The sequence below is a fragment of the Grammomys surdaster genome, unplaced genomic scaffold, assembly GCF_004785775.1.
Source record: "Grammomys surdaster isolate TR1022 unplaced genomic scaffold, NIH_TR_1.0 126178, whole genome shotgun sequence".
Lineage (NCBI taxonomy): Eukaryota > Metazoa > Chordata > Mammalia > Rodentia > Muridae > Grammomys > Grammomys surdaster.
The window spans coordinates 6732038-6746913 of record NW_021620984.1 but is presented as its reverse complement, the minus strand read 5'-3'; positions in this window follow the sequence as shown (position 1 = coordinate 6746913).

The following is a 14876-nucleotide window of genomic DNA, read 5'->3' as shown; positions in this document are numbered from 1 at the left end:
GGGGCAGGGGCAGGGGCAGGGGCAGGGGCAGGGGCAGGGGCAGGGGCAGGGGCAGGGGCAGGGGCAGGGGCAGGGGCAGGGGCAGGGGCAGGGACAGACCTTTAAGTTTGAGGCCAGCCTGGTCTGTATTATTAGTTTGACATCAACCAGAACTTCAGAGTCAGATCTTGTCTCAAAACAAAACAAAATAACAACAACAACAAACCAAACCAAACCAAAATAAACAAAACAAAAAACCAAACAGAAAAAAAAAATAAAAAGGTGAGTCCATACAAGTTTTACAAGGCAGTTAAGAGCAGAGCCCAAGGACTGGGTGAGGCTGGGGAGCAGTCAAGGCTGGGCCAAGAAAGAACAACAAAGACCAGTGCAATCGCAACGTCTAGAACAGACAAGAGGTAGAACTGACCAGAACTTCTGCGGAGCCATGAATGAACGGATACCTATATAATAGGATAATTGCTGGCAGAATGAGAGATGTACCTGCCCCGACAGGGATGAATGTGAAAACGTGAACACACATTGTACAACCCCATTATATGACCCCAGTGCAGGTAAACTCATGAGACAGAGGGGTGCTCACACAGACTGGGGAGTGATGGGTGAATCTGGGAACATTGGCTGAAGGCCGGGGAGTTATTTTCAGTGTGCTGCAGATGCCCTGAAGTCGACTATACATGGTAACTGATCAAATGAAATATATAAATGACTGTATGCTACATGCACATAGCTCAGCAAAGCTGGTATTGTGTTGAACAGCAGTCTTTGGGTTGGTCTATTCTTTTTAAAAAAATATTTATTTATTATATATGCAATGTTCTACCTGCATACACGGCCTCAAGCCAGAAGAGGGCAAAAAATCTCATCATAGATGGTTATAAGCCACCATGTGGTTGCTGGGAATTGAACTCAGGACTCTTTGCAAGAGCAAGCCAGTACTCTTAACCTCTGAGCCATCTCACCAGCCTCAAGTTTGTCTATTCTTGCTGGGTACTGCACATAACAGAAAGGAGGCAAATTACCCCTTCTGTGTCACAGTAGCCTGCAGCTCAGAGAAAAGGACCAAGTGTTTTCTGTCTGAGTGATGTATGCAAGGCAGGCATGTTATGTAAGGCAGACATCATGAGTCAATGTTTAGAAAATGTCAATGTTAGTGGGGCATAGTGGCACACACCTTTGATCCCAGTACTCAAAGAGCAGAGGCAGGCAGATCTCTATGAGTCTGAGGCCAGCCTGGCCTACATAGTGAGTTCAAGAAAGCCAGAGCTACATAGTGAGACACTATCTCAAAACACCCCACCCGAAAGAAATTGCTAATGCCTGGATGTCACATCATTGTCTTGTAGGAGGCAGTTCTCTCCTACTATGTGGGTCCTGGGGACCAAATTCATGCCATCAGGCTTGGTGGCAAGTGACCTCACTTGCTAGGCCATCTTGTCAGCCTTGTGTGGCTTTTCTCCAGAAAGTAAAAGCATTCTAGCAAGCCAACAGCAGAGTCCAACTGTGCTTACTTCCTTAGCGTTTACCAGTAGTGTGCTTTATTTATTTAGCCTTTTAAAGTGGGGCCTGATGGGAATTTGTTTTAGCTGACATTTTTATCGGTGCTGTGGTTTGAGATCCGTCTAGTCAGCCCAGGACCAGATGTCCACAGCAGGTCTCTATAGGGATCCCAGCAGGAAAGAATGTAGCAGGTCAGATTCAGAAAAGAATGAAAGGCTGCCTAAGTAGATTCACCACCCTCCCTCAGGCAGTGGCTTCTCTTCACATAAGCCGTGTGTGAGGCATGCAGTTGGTGCTCAATGAATGCAGGCTCCCTGAGTTTTGTCTATGCGGGTAGACTCCAAGAACTGTCTGTATTCATCTGATCACACGCCTTTCTGAAAGGAGATTGATCATAGCCTGCCAAGCTCAATGCTTAGGGAAACCGGGCTCAGCGAAGAGTTCCCTTGGCTTTGGAGGGGTTCTCTGAGAAACCATGCAGGGATGAGTGCAGTTCCCACTCTGCTTCTCCACACCTGCAAAGTGAACGCCTTCACCTGGCGTGCTTGGCAAAGCAAAGCACCTCCACAGTGCCAACTTTGACAAGTTCATGAGAGGTCTATGAGCCACTTGGCAGTGAAGACCCCCTTCCCCAGGTCTCCAGTCCTTCATGAATCATGTACCCATCATGAAGTCTTCAGACCCAGGATTCTTTACTCCAAATACACAGGAGCTTCCAAATAGAAGCCTCCTGACTTGGAATTTTCAAAATCTGCAATATTCGCTTATATGTATTGAGATATCATGAAAATGGGACCCAGGTCTAAGTATGAGATTAAATTGTTTTATTTATAGCTTATATACCTAGCCTAAAGGTAGACTAGTACAACATCCTCACTGCACTCATATCCTGGGTAAGACATCATACGAGGTCAAGTATGGAATTTTCCACTTCATACTTCGTGGCACCTCTTCGTTACTGTTCTTTTGCTGTGACGAGACACCGTGACCAAGGTAACTTATAAGAGAAAGCATTTGATTGTTTACAGTTTCAGGGGATTGGTTCATGTGGCAGGAAACATGGTGGCAGACAAGTCGGCATGGTGCTGGAGAAGTTGCTGAGAGTTCACAGCTGAAGGTTGCAGGCAGGAAGAGAGGGAGAGAAGGAGAGAGAAGGGAGATAGAGATGGGGAGGGGGAGGGGGAGGGTATGCAGAGGGGGAGAGGAATACAGGGGGACGGGAGGGGGGAGGGAGAGGGAGAGGGTAAGGGGGAGGGAGAGGGAGAGGGGGAGGGAGAGGGAAAGGGAGAGGGAGAAGGGCAGGGAGATGGAAAAGGATGGAGAGGGGGAGAAGATGGAGAGGGGGAGAGGAAAAGGGGTAGGGAAGGGGGCAAGATGACCTTGGTGATATGCTTCCTCCAACAAGCCCATGCCTCCCAATCCTTCCCACAATGTTCGACCAATTGGGGACCAAGCATTTAAATATATGAGCCTACGGGGTCATTTTGGAACATTTTAGATTTCAGATTTTTGAATTAAGGATGCTCATCCTGTGTTAGTACCCAACACAGGTGAACTGATGTAGAAAGGGATTGATGGACTGGCGTGGGGGTCAGTAGCCAGATGGACGCTAGCTGTGTGAGTAGCTGGGTGGATGAATAAATAGATCAATGGGTGGTAGATGGGGGGTACATGGGTAAATAAATGGGTTGGTGGGTAGATGGATGCATGGGTAGATGGATTAATAGGAGAGTAGGGTGGATAGATGGATGGTGGATGGACAGACGAACAGACAGACAGACAGATGGACAGATAAATGGATGGACTGATGGATGGACAGCTGGCTGGCTGGCTGGATAGATAGGTAGATGGGAACAAAATCATTCAGGAGTAGGTATAGAGTATTTCAGGTTTGTAATCTCTTTCATAAATTTGTCTCCCCTTAAGACTATTTCCTTCCCGAGGATGCTGACAGAAGTCTCCGTGCTGATACTAGCTAGCCACAGCTCTTCTTCCACAAGAGTTGGGTAAAAGCTTCTAAAAGCACCGTGTCTGGACCCTGCCTCTCAGCTCGGGCTGTGGCAGAGCAGGTGGGCCAGTGGCTGCAGGAACCATGCTCAGTGACCAGAGCCTGTTATCCTCTTACCTTTCTAAAGGCCAGTGAGTCAGTAACATGTGGTGGTGTGGTGTGAGAGGAGTGTGGGAGACAGAGCCATTCAGTTGTATCTTGGGCGAAACAATGGGTTTCACAGGCCTGCTATTGAGCCAAGCTTGCCTGCCACGCCCCTTCCATTGCACAAAAGCCCCAATTTTCAAAGAATCAAGTTGTGTAGAACTTTGGAGAAGGGAGTCTAGTTCAGGTCACGCACAGTAACAAAGAATGCAACTACAGAAGCATTGACGTTTCACATTCCCTGAAGGAGGGTTGGGAGAACAATCTACAAGGTAAAAATAGCAGCTCATTATCAAGAGCCCATTGTGTGCTGTGGGATTCTACACGTTGCCACCAGTGTTCTCCGTCACCTTGTGAATACTTAGGTTTTATTATCTATGATAGACCAGGAGATAAGATGTCAAGTTACCCAAGGTTGCTTAGTCGTGAGTTGCAGAGTTATGCTTTGAACCCAGGGTTTTCTGATTCTAGAGCCCAACTTCCTACAATCCCCTTACATCAGTCCGTGCTAAAGGAAGAGACTTGGAGGGGTACGTGGAGATCTTTGTAATGCTTTTGAATAATATCATTTTTAAAAATAGTAATGCACCGGGCGGTGGTGGCGCACGCCTTTAATCTCAGCACTTGGGAGGCAGAGGCAGGCGGATTTCTGAGTTCGAGGCCAGGCTGGTCTACAGAGTGAGTTCCAGGACAGCCAGGGTTATACAGAGAAACCCTGTCTTGAAAAACAAAAACAAAAACAAACAAACAAAAAAAAGTAATGTTTTCAATGTGAAATGTCTCACCCAACACATTCATGTATTTTTAACACTTGGTCTCCAGCTGGTGGCGCTGTTTTCTGAGCCTGGGAGCCCCTTTGCATGTGGGGGTCTAGCTGACAGACAGGGCCATCGATGCAGGGCTTGTGAGTCATACCTTGGTTAGGTTCTTGCCTGAGCTCTTCGCTTCCTGATCTCCTGAGATGGAACCGAGCCTCCTCACTTACTGCCCCGCTGCCTCAGGGCCACCCTGCCTTCACCAGCACGATGGCTGTGTCCCTTCAAAATGCAAGCCAGAGTAATTAAGCCTTCCCCCTTCTAACCTGCTTCTTTCCCTGGTCACGGCAAAGGGAAAGGAACACAGCCCAGATGAACTAATGTCTTTTTTTGCCTCTGTGGCTGGTGGGTTTTAGCCCTAATGACCGCCCCCCCTCCACCCCCACCTTCACCCCCGGTAGCTGGAGGAGTCTGTTGTTCTGGAATGCTGTCTCTGAATAAATAGAAAGCAGGTGTGTCTTAGGCAATGAGTTTTCGAAGGAGAAGGCCGTCAGTGCCCCGTGTCTTTTGCAGTGATACGGAAGATGGAAATTCTCGGCCCTCAGCCCTCCCGAGTGTACAGTTTTCCGGAGAAAGATGTGGAGCGATCTGTGGCGAGAACAATGAACACTGTGTCTGCAGATGCAGGTGTTCCTGCTGCTGCAAATGAACCGCGATGGGGACGGGAGACCCGCGCTCCCCTCCCACGACTAACGCAGGCAGCCCTGCACTGCTTTGTGTGGAACTGCCAGAGTCCTGTGCCAGCACTGGGGCGGTGTGCTATTTCAGGGGATCCCCCCAGAAAGGTCAGTAGGCATGTACTCTGAATTCCTCTAGTATGTTCCAGAATCTTTGAGGCTTGGTGAGTCAGGAAGCAATTAAAAGAGCACTTCCCCTCCTTTGCCTGCAAGTATGGCTGTCAGTGCTCGACAGGATAGAGGCCTGTCTAGTCCTTTCTATTGCTGTGATAAAACATTTTTGACCAAAAAAAAAAAAAATTTTTTTGACCAAAAGCAACTTAGAGGAGCAATGGGTTTTATTTGGCTTATGATTCCAGGTTATAGTCCATCACTGAGGAAAATCAGGACAGGGAATCAAGCAGAAACTTGAAGCAGTAATCATGGAGGATGAGGCTGGAAAGATGGCTCAGTGGTTAAGCACTTGCTCTTCTAGAGGACCCAGGTTCAAGTCCAGGCACCGCATGGTGGCTCATATCCACCTGTAACTCTAATTCTGGAGACTCTGATGTTCTCTTCTGTCCTTCAGGATTCTATACGCATGTAGGACACTTAAACTGCACAAGTGCATACACATAAAAAGTAAACAAACGAAAACGGTGGAGGGATACTGCTTGCTCTCTCCCTTGTAGTCTCCTGCTTAAGTAATTTTCCTATACATTCTAGGATGACCAGCCCAGGGGATGGTGCCACCCACAGTGGGCTGGGCCCTACAACATCAATTAGCAATCAAGACAATCCCCCGCCAGATATGCCCATAAGCCAATCTGATCCGGGGGATCCTTCAGTTGAATTCCCTTCTCAGGTGACTCTAGGCCACATTATGCTGGAGGTTTCAGTCAACTAGGACAGATATGGAGGCTCATAGACACTCATTTAAATTCTTTCCTATGATGGTTTGTATATGCTTAGCCCAGGGAGTGGCATTATTAGGAGGTGTAGCCCTGTTGGAGTAGGTGTGTCACTGTGGGTGTGGGCTTTAAGACCCTCACCCTAGCTGCCTGGAAGTCAGTATTCTGCTAGCAGCCTACAGATGAAGATGTAGACCTCTCAGCTCCTCCTGCATTGTGCCTTCCTGGATGCTGCCATGTTCCCTCCTTGATGATAATGGACTGAACTCTGAACCTGTAAGCCAGCCCCAGTTAAATATTGTCCTTATAAGAGTTGTCTGTGTCTGTTCACAGCAGTAAAACCCTAACTAAGACATTTCCTATAGATGGGATTTTTTTTTTTAGCCATCAATTTTTTTTCTACCAAAACTGACCCTATTTTCATATGACACAAAACAGGTATGTGACAGATCTGTTTACACCCCTCACCCCCAGACATGCATGAGGACATGAATTCAGAGCCCTAGCACCAGTGTAAAAGGCTACAATGATGGTGGTGAGGATTCAGAGGCAGGAGCATCGCTGGAGCTCCCTGGCCAGACAGCCTGACCAAACGGATGGAATAGGTTCAGCAAAGGACCCCATCGCACAAAATGAAGGGAGAATGACAGCTCTGGCCTTCACATGCATACATGTTCACATGTATGTTCACACACACACATGCACCCTCTCCCAAGCAGATATATGCACAGAAACACTTGCTGGATAACTGACTGCCAACACTAGAGGTTTCCGACAGTGGGTCTTTTTGGTTAAAATGAAAAAATCAGATGGAGTGCCCTGTGGGGCTGCTCAGACGGTGGTATTTTTCTCACCATCTATGCAGTGGGCCCTCCTGAGAGGTACGTGATTCTGGTACATTTAGGGGCCCAATGCCCCTCAGCATGGGGAATGATACAAATTCAGAATCCACCGTTAGCTTCCTGGAGCCCTTGGTGTTCAATTCTGGCTGGGGAATCTTTGCTATTCTAAGGTCCTGAGGCTGACGCTAAAGCAGAATGGACCTGACAGATGTGGGCTCTCTGCAGTGGCTCCAGGCGGGGCCCATCATGGCCTCGTCTTTGGCTCCTACTTGTGTGTCCAGGACCAGGTGTTGCCATTCCTCCAGCCCTCCACCCCGATTCCCAGCATACTTTCCAGCATGTGACAGGTCCTTGGTTTGCATGGGATTTGATCTCTAACCTGGGGAAAAAGACAAATACTGTGATGACCAGGGCTTAACTGGGGCTGTGGATTCCCGCTGAGCCCACACCTTGTGAAAGAGCCCAGGAATCTAAGTTCTGAGGCCATGGCTCAGTCCTGACCCTGAACTCCAACCAGCTTTTCAGGCCTCGGCTTCTCAGAAGGGGGGCTGCTGTAATGTTTGGGGTGTCTACTGCCTCTGGGATTCTGTGAGTCACTAGGCACCCGTCTCCATGAGAGATGTTGCTCCCGCCTGGTTTGTGATGACTCCCCCATCAGTTAACTGGAAATTAGCTTAGCCAGAGAACTTGATTAATATTTAGAAAGGATTTACAAGGTAAAGAACCCAGTTAATCCTGAGTGAGAGGTCTTTTCACTTCTGTTTGTGGAATGGGTGGAGACTGTGTCCCAGGTTAGGACAATTCCCATAATCCCCCCACTAAAGCCCTTTTTCCATTGTGGTTTCTAACTTTACATCTACAAAGCCAGCAGATGGTTCAGTCCGTGCCCACTGCTGAGGACACACTTGGAGCTCTGTCTCTGGTCCAAGAACTCATCACAGCAGGCAGCAAGCAAAGCTTTCAGACAAATTAAAAGCTATTGTGTCAAAGACCAACGGTGTAAAAGATTAAGGCCGGACACAAACAGGCCTGGACTCGCCTCTTTGTTATAATGTCCCCAAGTCAGGTAAGTCACCCTACTTAAATCTCCAGTTCCTCATCTGTCAAATGGAGATGATGACGGTGTTTGTATCATGGAATAAATACAGTAACCTCCAATGTGCACTTATAGGCTCAAACAGTCATGTCTGGAATTTTATTTGGATGTTGGAGGTTTGAACTCAGGTTTGAACTCATACTTTAACAGCAAGCCTCACTAAACCTTCTCATCGGCCCTGGGATTTTATTCTTTAAATCAAAAAGTATTCCATCATGTATGTATGTATGTATGTATTCTATCTATCTGTCTGTCTGTCTGTCTATCTGTCTGTCTGTCTGTCTGTCTATCTATCTATCTATCTGTCTCACTGAACTAATACACAGACTGGCTATAACTGTACTAATCAATATAAGTAGCAGGTAAATGACTTTAAATGTCGTATATGTGGTTTTTCTTTCTTCTAACTACTAACAAGCTGGCACATTTTGGAGGCCCAGAACAGGCAGGCCATTAGGAACCTCATCTGTTTCAGATAACCCTAGAGAGACCAAACACAAATCAGGTAGGATGTGTCACAGGCTGGGAGCTGCCAGAGTCCCACCAGACAATCTTGCCTTTGCCCTGGCACTGGCTGAGACCCACAAGCCAATTTTGCCCTTGGCTTGCCTCTGAATCTAGCTTTAGTGAGTATGCTGGCCAACACGTCCCAAGGATTCTGAGACCCCAGCTCCAGGCAGGGAGCCTAAGGGCCATGGTGTCCCAAGGCCAAGTTTGGTGTGCTTGAGATTCATGGAGAAGTTTTCTAATCCTGCTCTAGCTTCCCAGTGATACCAATTTGAGCACATGGGCCTGTTACAGGGATGTGTTGGGTCTGTCTCATCTTGACTGGCTGATGAAGGTCTTAGGATACTGAGAAATGGTTTTTGAACACCAGCCATCATTAAATACTGAGTTATATATAAACTCATAGACATTACATTAAAAACAAAGATATTTATTCATTCTCAAAACTTATCATGTCTTGGGCTTAGACAGGTTTAGACAATAAAGTTCTTGCTGTGTAAGCGTAAGACCTGAGTTTCAGCCTCAGAACCCATGTAAAAATGGTTATCCCAGTGCTGGGGATGTGGAGGCAGGAGGATGCCTCAAACTCAACTGGCTAGCCATGGCTAACCCAATTAGTGGGCTTCAGGCTAATAAGACTCCTTACCTGTCTCAAAGGAGACACACACACACACACACACACACACACACACAGCTGATGTCATCATCATTATGAAAGGCCATTGGCATTGGGTACAGCGTCCATGATGTTGACATTTTGTTCTTATTCTAGAAGGATCCATCAAATCCGTTCACAGTGCAGACATTTTGATGAGCACATATAAAACACAAGGCATTAGCCGTAAGGTATGAGAGTGCCAGGAGCCTTGCCCTTATGAGTGAGCTGAGAGTTACTAGTTACTAGGATAAGAATATATATTTAACACAAAATACAGTTTTTTTTTCTTTTCCTATTTGGACACAGGGTGATGTTCCTGTCTGGCCCAGGCTGTCCTAGAATGTCTGGGTTCAGGTGTTTCTCCTGCTTCAGTCTCTGGAACTATGGCTTTCTTTAGTCAAGTGGAGTTGTGTTTGGCAGGACGAATCTCTTTGTCTTTTCTGACATGTCAAAGTGACAAGGAGAAAGGGCAGATCCTGTGGTGAGCACACACCCAAGGTGCTGGCCAGAGAGGCATAAAATGGCCTTTCCTGAAGCTGCCTCCTCTGTGGGCATCCTTCCTCCCAGGCGTCCAACCATGACAGACCTTTCTCTTGTGCCTAACTGTTGGCCTGTAACCTGGCCCAGAGCTGGAACACACACTGTGGATTGATCTGCTTGGATCTCTAGAGCTGGAACAATTGTTTTTATTTAATTACTTTTATTTTTATATCTGTCCATCTGCCCACTTATCTATCATTCATCTATCTATCTATCTCTGTATCTATCTATCTATCATCTATCTATCTGTCTATCATCTATCTATCTATCTATCTATCTCTGTATCTATCTATCTATCTATCTATCATCTACCTATCTGTCTATCATCTATCTATCTATCTATCTATCTATCTATCTATCTCTGTATCTATCTATCTATCTATCTATCATCTATCTGTCTATCATCTATCTATCTATCTATCTCTGTATCTATCTATCTATCTATCTATCTATCATCTATCTATCTGTCTATCATCTATCTATCTATCTATCTATCTGTCTATCATCTATCTATCTATCTATCTATCTATCTATCTATCTATCATCTATCATGTGGGCATATGTGTGTGAGCATAATCACAGCATGTGTGTGGACACCAGAGGACAACTTGTAGGAGTCGATTCTCTCCTTTGACCTCGTGGGTTCTGAGGACTGACCTCAGGTTGGCAAGTGCTCTTATCTGCTGAGACATTTCGCCAACCATGGAGGATTTTTAAAAAAGAATGATTCTGACGACAGGAGGCTGTGTCTTTCCTCTGACCTCAGGATCTAAGCTCTCCAATGCCATCGTGTGCCCTTGTCCTGATGCTCTGTGCCTTTGCTCGCCCTGTATCCCTGTCCCTGCAGTGGGGCCTCTGCTGTCAGCTGCAGCAGTGGGAGTACAGAGCGGGCCCTGCCCATGGCTCCCAGACCCTGAGCAGCAGTCCGGTCACTGTTTTGGTTGTAGTTGGGTCTCAGGTGGTACAAAGAAGGACTCTAGGAACATCAGTCAGCTACAGAATGTGGATGTGACCGCACCACATACCACATAAGGTTTACTTACGGCTTTTCCAGGTTCTTAGTTATCTTTATGCTGAAATCCCAGCACTTGGTGTTAAACACTCTGCCGCCAGCTGCAGCCTCACATTCTCGGGTTCCTTTGCTCTTCAGTGCTCCGACCGCTTCACTGCCGGCCCCATGGCAATAGGTAAGAGATCAGAACCAAGTCAAGACAATGTCCCCTGCCCCCTGTTTTATTCTATTGACAGACACTTACTATGTGGACCCAGACTGCCCTCAAACTCAGAATTATGCTTCCACTTTAGTTGTACTGGGATTACAGGTTGTTCCACGCAAATGTTGTTCCTTTCCCTCTAAATTTGTCTCCAGTATTTCCTTATGTAAAATAACTCTAATACACCTACCTCTGTCAGCCACAAGCAACTTGGTCTTTCAACTTTTGTTATTTTTTTCTGAGATACTATGTAGCCTTGGCTGGCCTGGCATTCACTACCTAGACCAGGCTGACCTTGAACTCTCTGAGATCAGCCCACATCTGCTCCACAAGCCTTGGAATTAAGAGTGTGCATCACCATGCCTGGCCTCTTTCAGCACCTTTGCCTCCTGTTTCCTGTGACAAATGCTCCTACGCTAGCATTGTTTCTGTTTGAATGTTCAAATATTTTGGGCTGGTCTCATCTGAAACACAGCAAGCACCCCCTCCCTAGAATGCTCACAGGTAGGGACCTGAGGATCTTGGGTTGAAGAGTGAACCAGGAGGGGCAGGCCAGGTGTCTTCGGGGAGCTGGTCCAGGCTGACAGCGGGAGGAGTGTGTGACAAACTTGCCAAGATCTGCACAGCCATCAGTTTCATTGCCACAAACCCAGTCACAAGCTTTAAGGTCAGAAAACCAAAGAGAGGCCATCTTCCCTACACAACGCTAACATGAGTCTCCCAGAATGCAGATCTGGCCAAAGCTTCAAGACAGATTTCTGTGATTTACTTTTGGTGACAGATTTGTTTTCCAACAATGGCTACAGGTCTTTCCAGTCCCCTGGGAGTACACTGCTCTGGAAATGGGTCCTCAGCCCTCCCTCAGCCGAGCTGACACAACTCTGAGCAGAATCGAATCCTGTCAAGTGTCATTCAAATGGCAAATTGCAAAATACTCAGAGATGCTTGGTTGTCTTAAGCAGCAATATGCTGGGATGGTTTGTTACAGTGTGTTTATCTATTCTTGCCCTGGACCAAGTGTTTTCTCCTGGCCTGTGATTCTGTGTTAAAACTGTGACAGGCCCTGCTCAACTGGAATGGTTGTTTGTGGTTCTTCTCCAGTGTGTGCTGAACTTTTGAGTTCTGTTTCTCCATCTCTGTGCCTATGTCTGTCTTTGTCTCTCCCCTTGAGAGCATAAACAAATGGGTGGAGATATTTGTTCTCTGGCTGAGTGCGCCCTTCCTCCATACTCTAGAGGTGGGAGCCCTCCTGGTTCTGTATCTGGGATTCCCTTTGGCTTGCCAGCTCCTTCATGGGGTAAAACTTTCTGCCTTGTGGTCTGGGAATTTTCCCAAGGCTCTTAAGCTCCAGCTCCAGTGCCATCTATCTGTCTATCTTTCTATCTGTCTATCTATCTGTCTATCTGTCTATCTGTCTCTCTGTCTCTGTCTCTCTCTCTGTCTGTCTCTCTGTCTCTCTGTCTCTGTCTCTCTCTCTGTCTCTCTCTCTGTCTCTCTCTCTCTCTCTCTCTCTCTCTCTCTCTCTCTCTCTTCCTCCATCCATTTACTCGAGGCCTGGAGAGATGGTTCAGGGGCTGCTCTTCTAGAGGACCCAGGTTCCCAGCACTCTCACGGTGGCTCACAACTACCTATATAATTCCAGTTCCAAGGGATCCAATACCCTCTTCTGTCCTCACACACATGGTGGACAGACATACATGCAGGCAAAACACTCATATGAATAAAAGTAAGATAAAATAAATTTAAAGAAATGAAAAATTGTTTACACGGGTGTGCATGTGTATGGTGTACCCATCCCCACCGCATATTTGTGGAGGTCAGAGCATAACTTCCATGGTTTGGGTCTCTCCTGATACCACGTGGGACCTGGGGAGTGAACGCAGATCATTAGGACTGGAAGTGTCTTTACCCACTGGGCCCTGGCCTCCTCTCACCTCAATTATCTCTGGCCCTCTGATTTAGTTGTTTCCCAATGCTCTTCCCACACTCAAACAAGGACCCACAGGGCAGTGGTTGAGACTACGTCACTGTTCTTGGTCACCTATCTGAGACTAGCCCTATAGATCAGGCTAGCTCAAACTCAGAGATCCGCCTGTCTCTGCCTCTCAAGTGCTGGGAATAAAGGCTTGCATTACCACCACTCAGCTTAAAGAAGACTGTTTCAATGTAATATCAGTGTTTTCCTCATTAACGGTTGCTGTTGGGACCTTCGTTGTCCTGCCAGCCTCTGTATAGAAAGCTTGAGCCCCATCTTACCTGTCTCGTGGTCAGGTCCCAGGCCCATTGCCAACCCTTTTTGGACCCTATGTCTCTATGTACACTCACTGTGATACTTCACTACACTGAGGGCATCAGTCTAGCCTACGGGGTTCTAAAGGAAGGAAACTAGTTTTGGGAAGAGCAAAACTGTAGAGAGCTTGCCATTATGCTTGGGCAGGGACTGAGCCTGGCACTGAGGAAGAAACAAAAAATTCCTGTGTTGGCAAACCTTTTTTTGAAGTGCTGGGGATAGAACCCTTTGCACATTAGTCAAGGGCTGTACCACTGAGTTACATCTTTAGGCTGATAATCTTGAAAATATAAGCTGAAGGCAAAAAAACCCAAACACTACCCTCTAACACTACATTAAGGCTCTCTGTGGATAGACTGGGTTTTAGAGTTTGTCAGTGTCTTGAATGATCTTCTCTGGTCCTGAAGCGTCCTTGTCTTGTGCACCATGAAGCACGGTGGTTCTCCTTCACTGAGCTCCATTCATCCAGGGTAGGGGCTCCCCTGTAGGATCCCGTATGCTCTGTAATTGTGGGTGCTCAGAGAGGGACTGGGCTCTGCCAGCGATGGAACGGCACTGGGAATCTGGAGCATGCGGCCTTTTGTCCTGGCCTGGGAGCCCCAGTGTTCTTTTAGGGGTCATGCTCGCCTGAGGTATGTTCTCAAGGTGTGGCCAGAGCCAAAACAACAAGATGAAGCCTCAAAGGTCAGCCCCAGCGTGGCTATTACTCTCATACCAGACGTTCATCTTGAAACTGGCAGGCGCCTTCATGCCTGCAGCTCCTCTGCCTTTTCAGATGAAGTGGTGTGGAAAGCTCACCTCTGCTCAGTGAGCAGCTTCCCAAGACAGCAGCTTTACCCAGTGTCTCTAATGAGGATGGACTAAACATTGTTAGAGTTTCCCACAATGCCCCTTTCCTCACTGAGTTTCTCTGAGCACCAACCTGGGGTCCTTTACATTTTAATTAGTGTAGTGAACTGCTAAGTCCCAAGTTGAGTCCCCGTGACATTCAGGAACATGGGGTGAGTTCTTGTGTAGGTTAAGGATGTCTGAGGAGAATAGAGATTATAGGGAAACAGTCTACTTTTCTTTACAAGGCCTTGTTTTGCATCCCTGAAATCTCAGATGCAGCTATTACAATGAGGTCCTGTTGTAGAGAGAGCTGGCCTTTTATCACCACTTAAAATCTAATTAATCCATATTGAAGCACAAAGATTTCTGTTGTACGTTAGGGTGAGGGGTCATAGAGACCTCTTTGTTCATCTTCAGACTTATACTCGTCAAGCATTGGGGGTATAATTTTACCAGGCAAATTGGAAGGTAACAGATCAAATCCTTATCAGAGAGCCTAACTCATAGTTTTTAACAGAGTCCTTCACCCTTTACATGAAACACTATATTCAAGGGGAACAAAAACGTATTTCAGAGTGCCCAGAGAGTTAATGACCAAAGCTTATACTCTGGACAGCATAGACTCAGGATCATTACACCACTGTCAACCACAAAGGACAGCAGATCCTATAGTGGCTGAGCTGTAATATCTATCCTGATGGCTTTCATCTTCAGAACGGCCATGCAATCGGCGGGGCTTTCTCTGTCATTGCTGGGATGGGTTCTAGCCATTATTACCACGTATCTGCCACACTGGAAGAACCTCAACCTGGAACTGAACGAGATGGAAAACTGGACCATGGGGCTCTGGAAATCCTGCGTCATCCA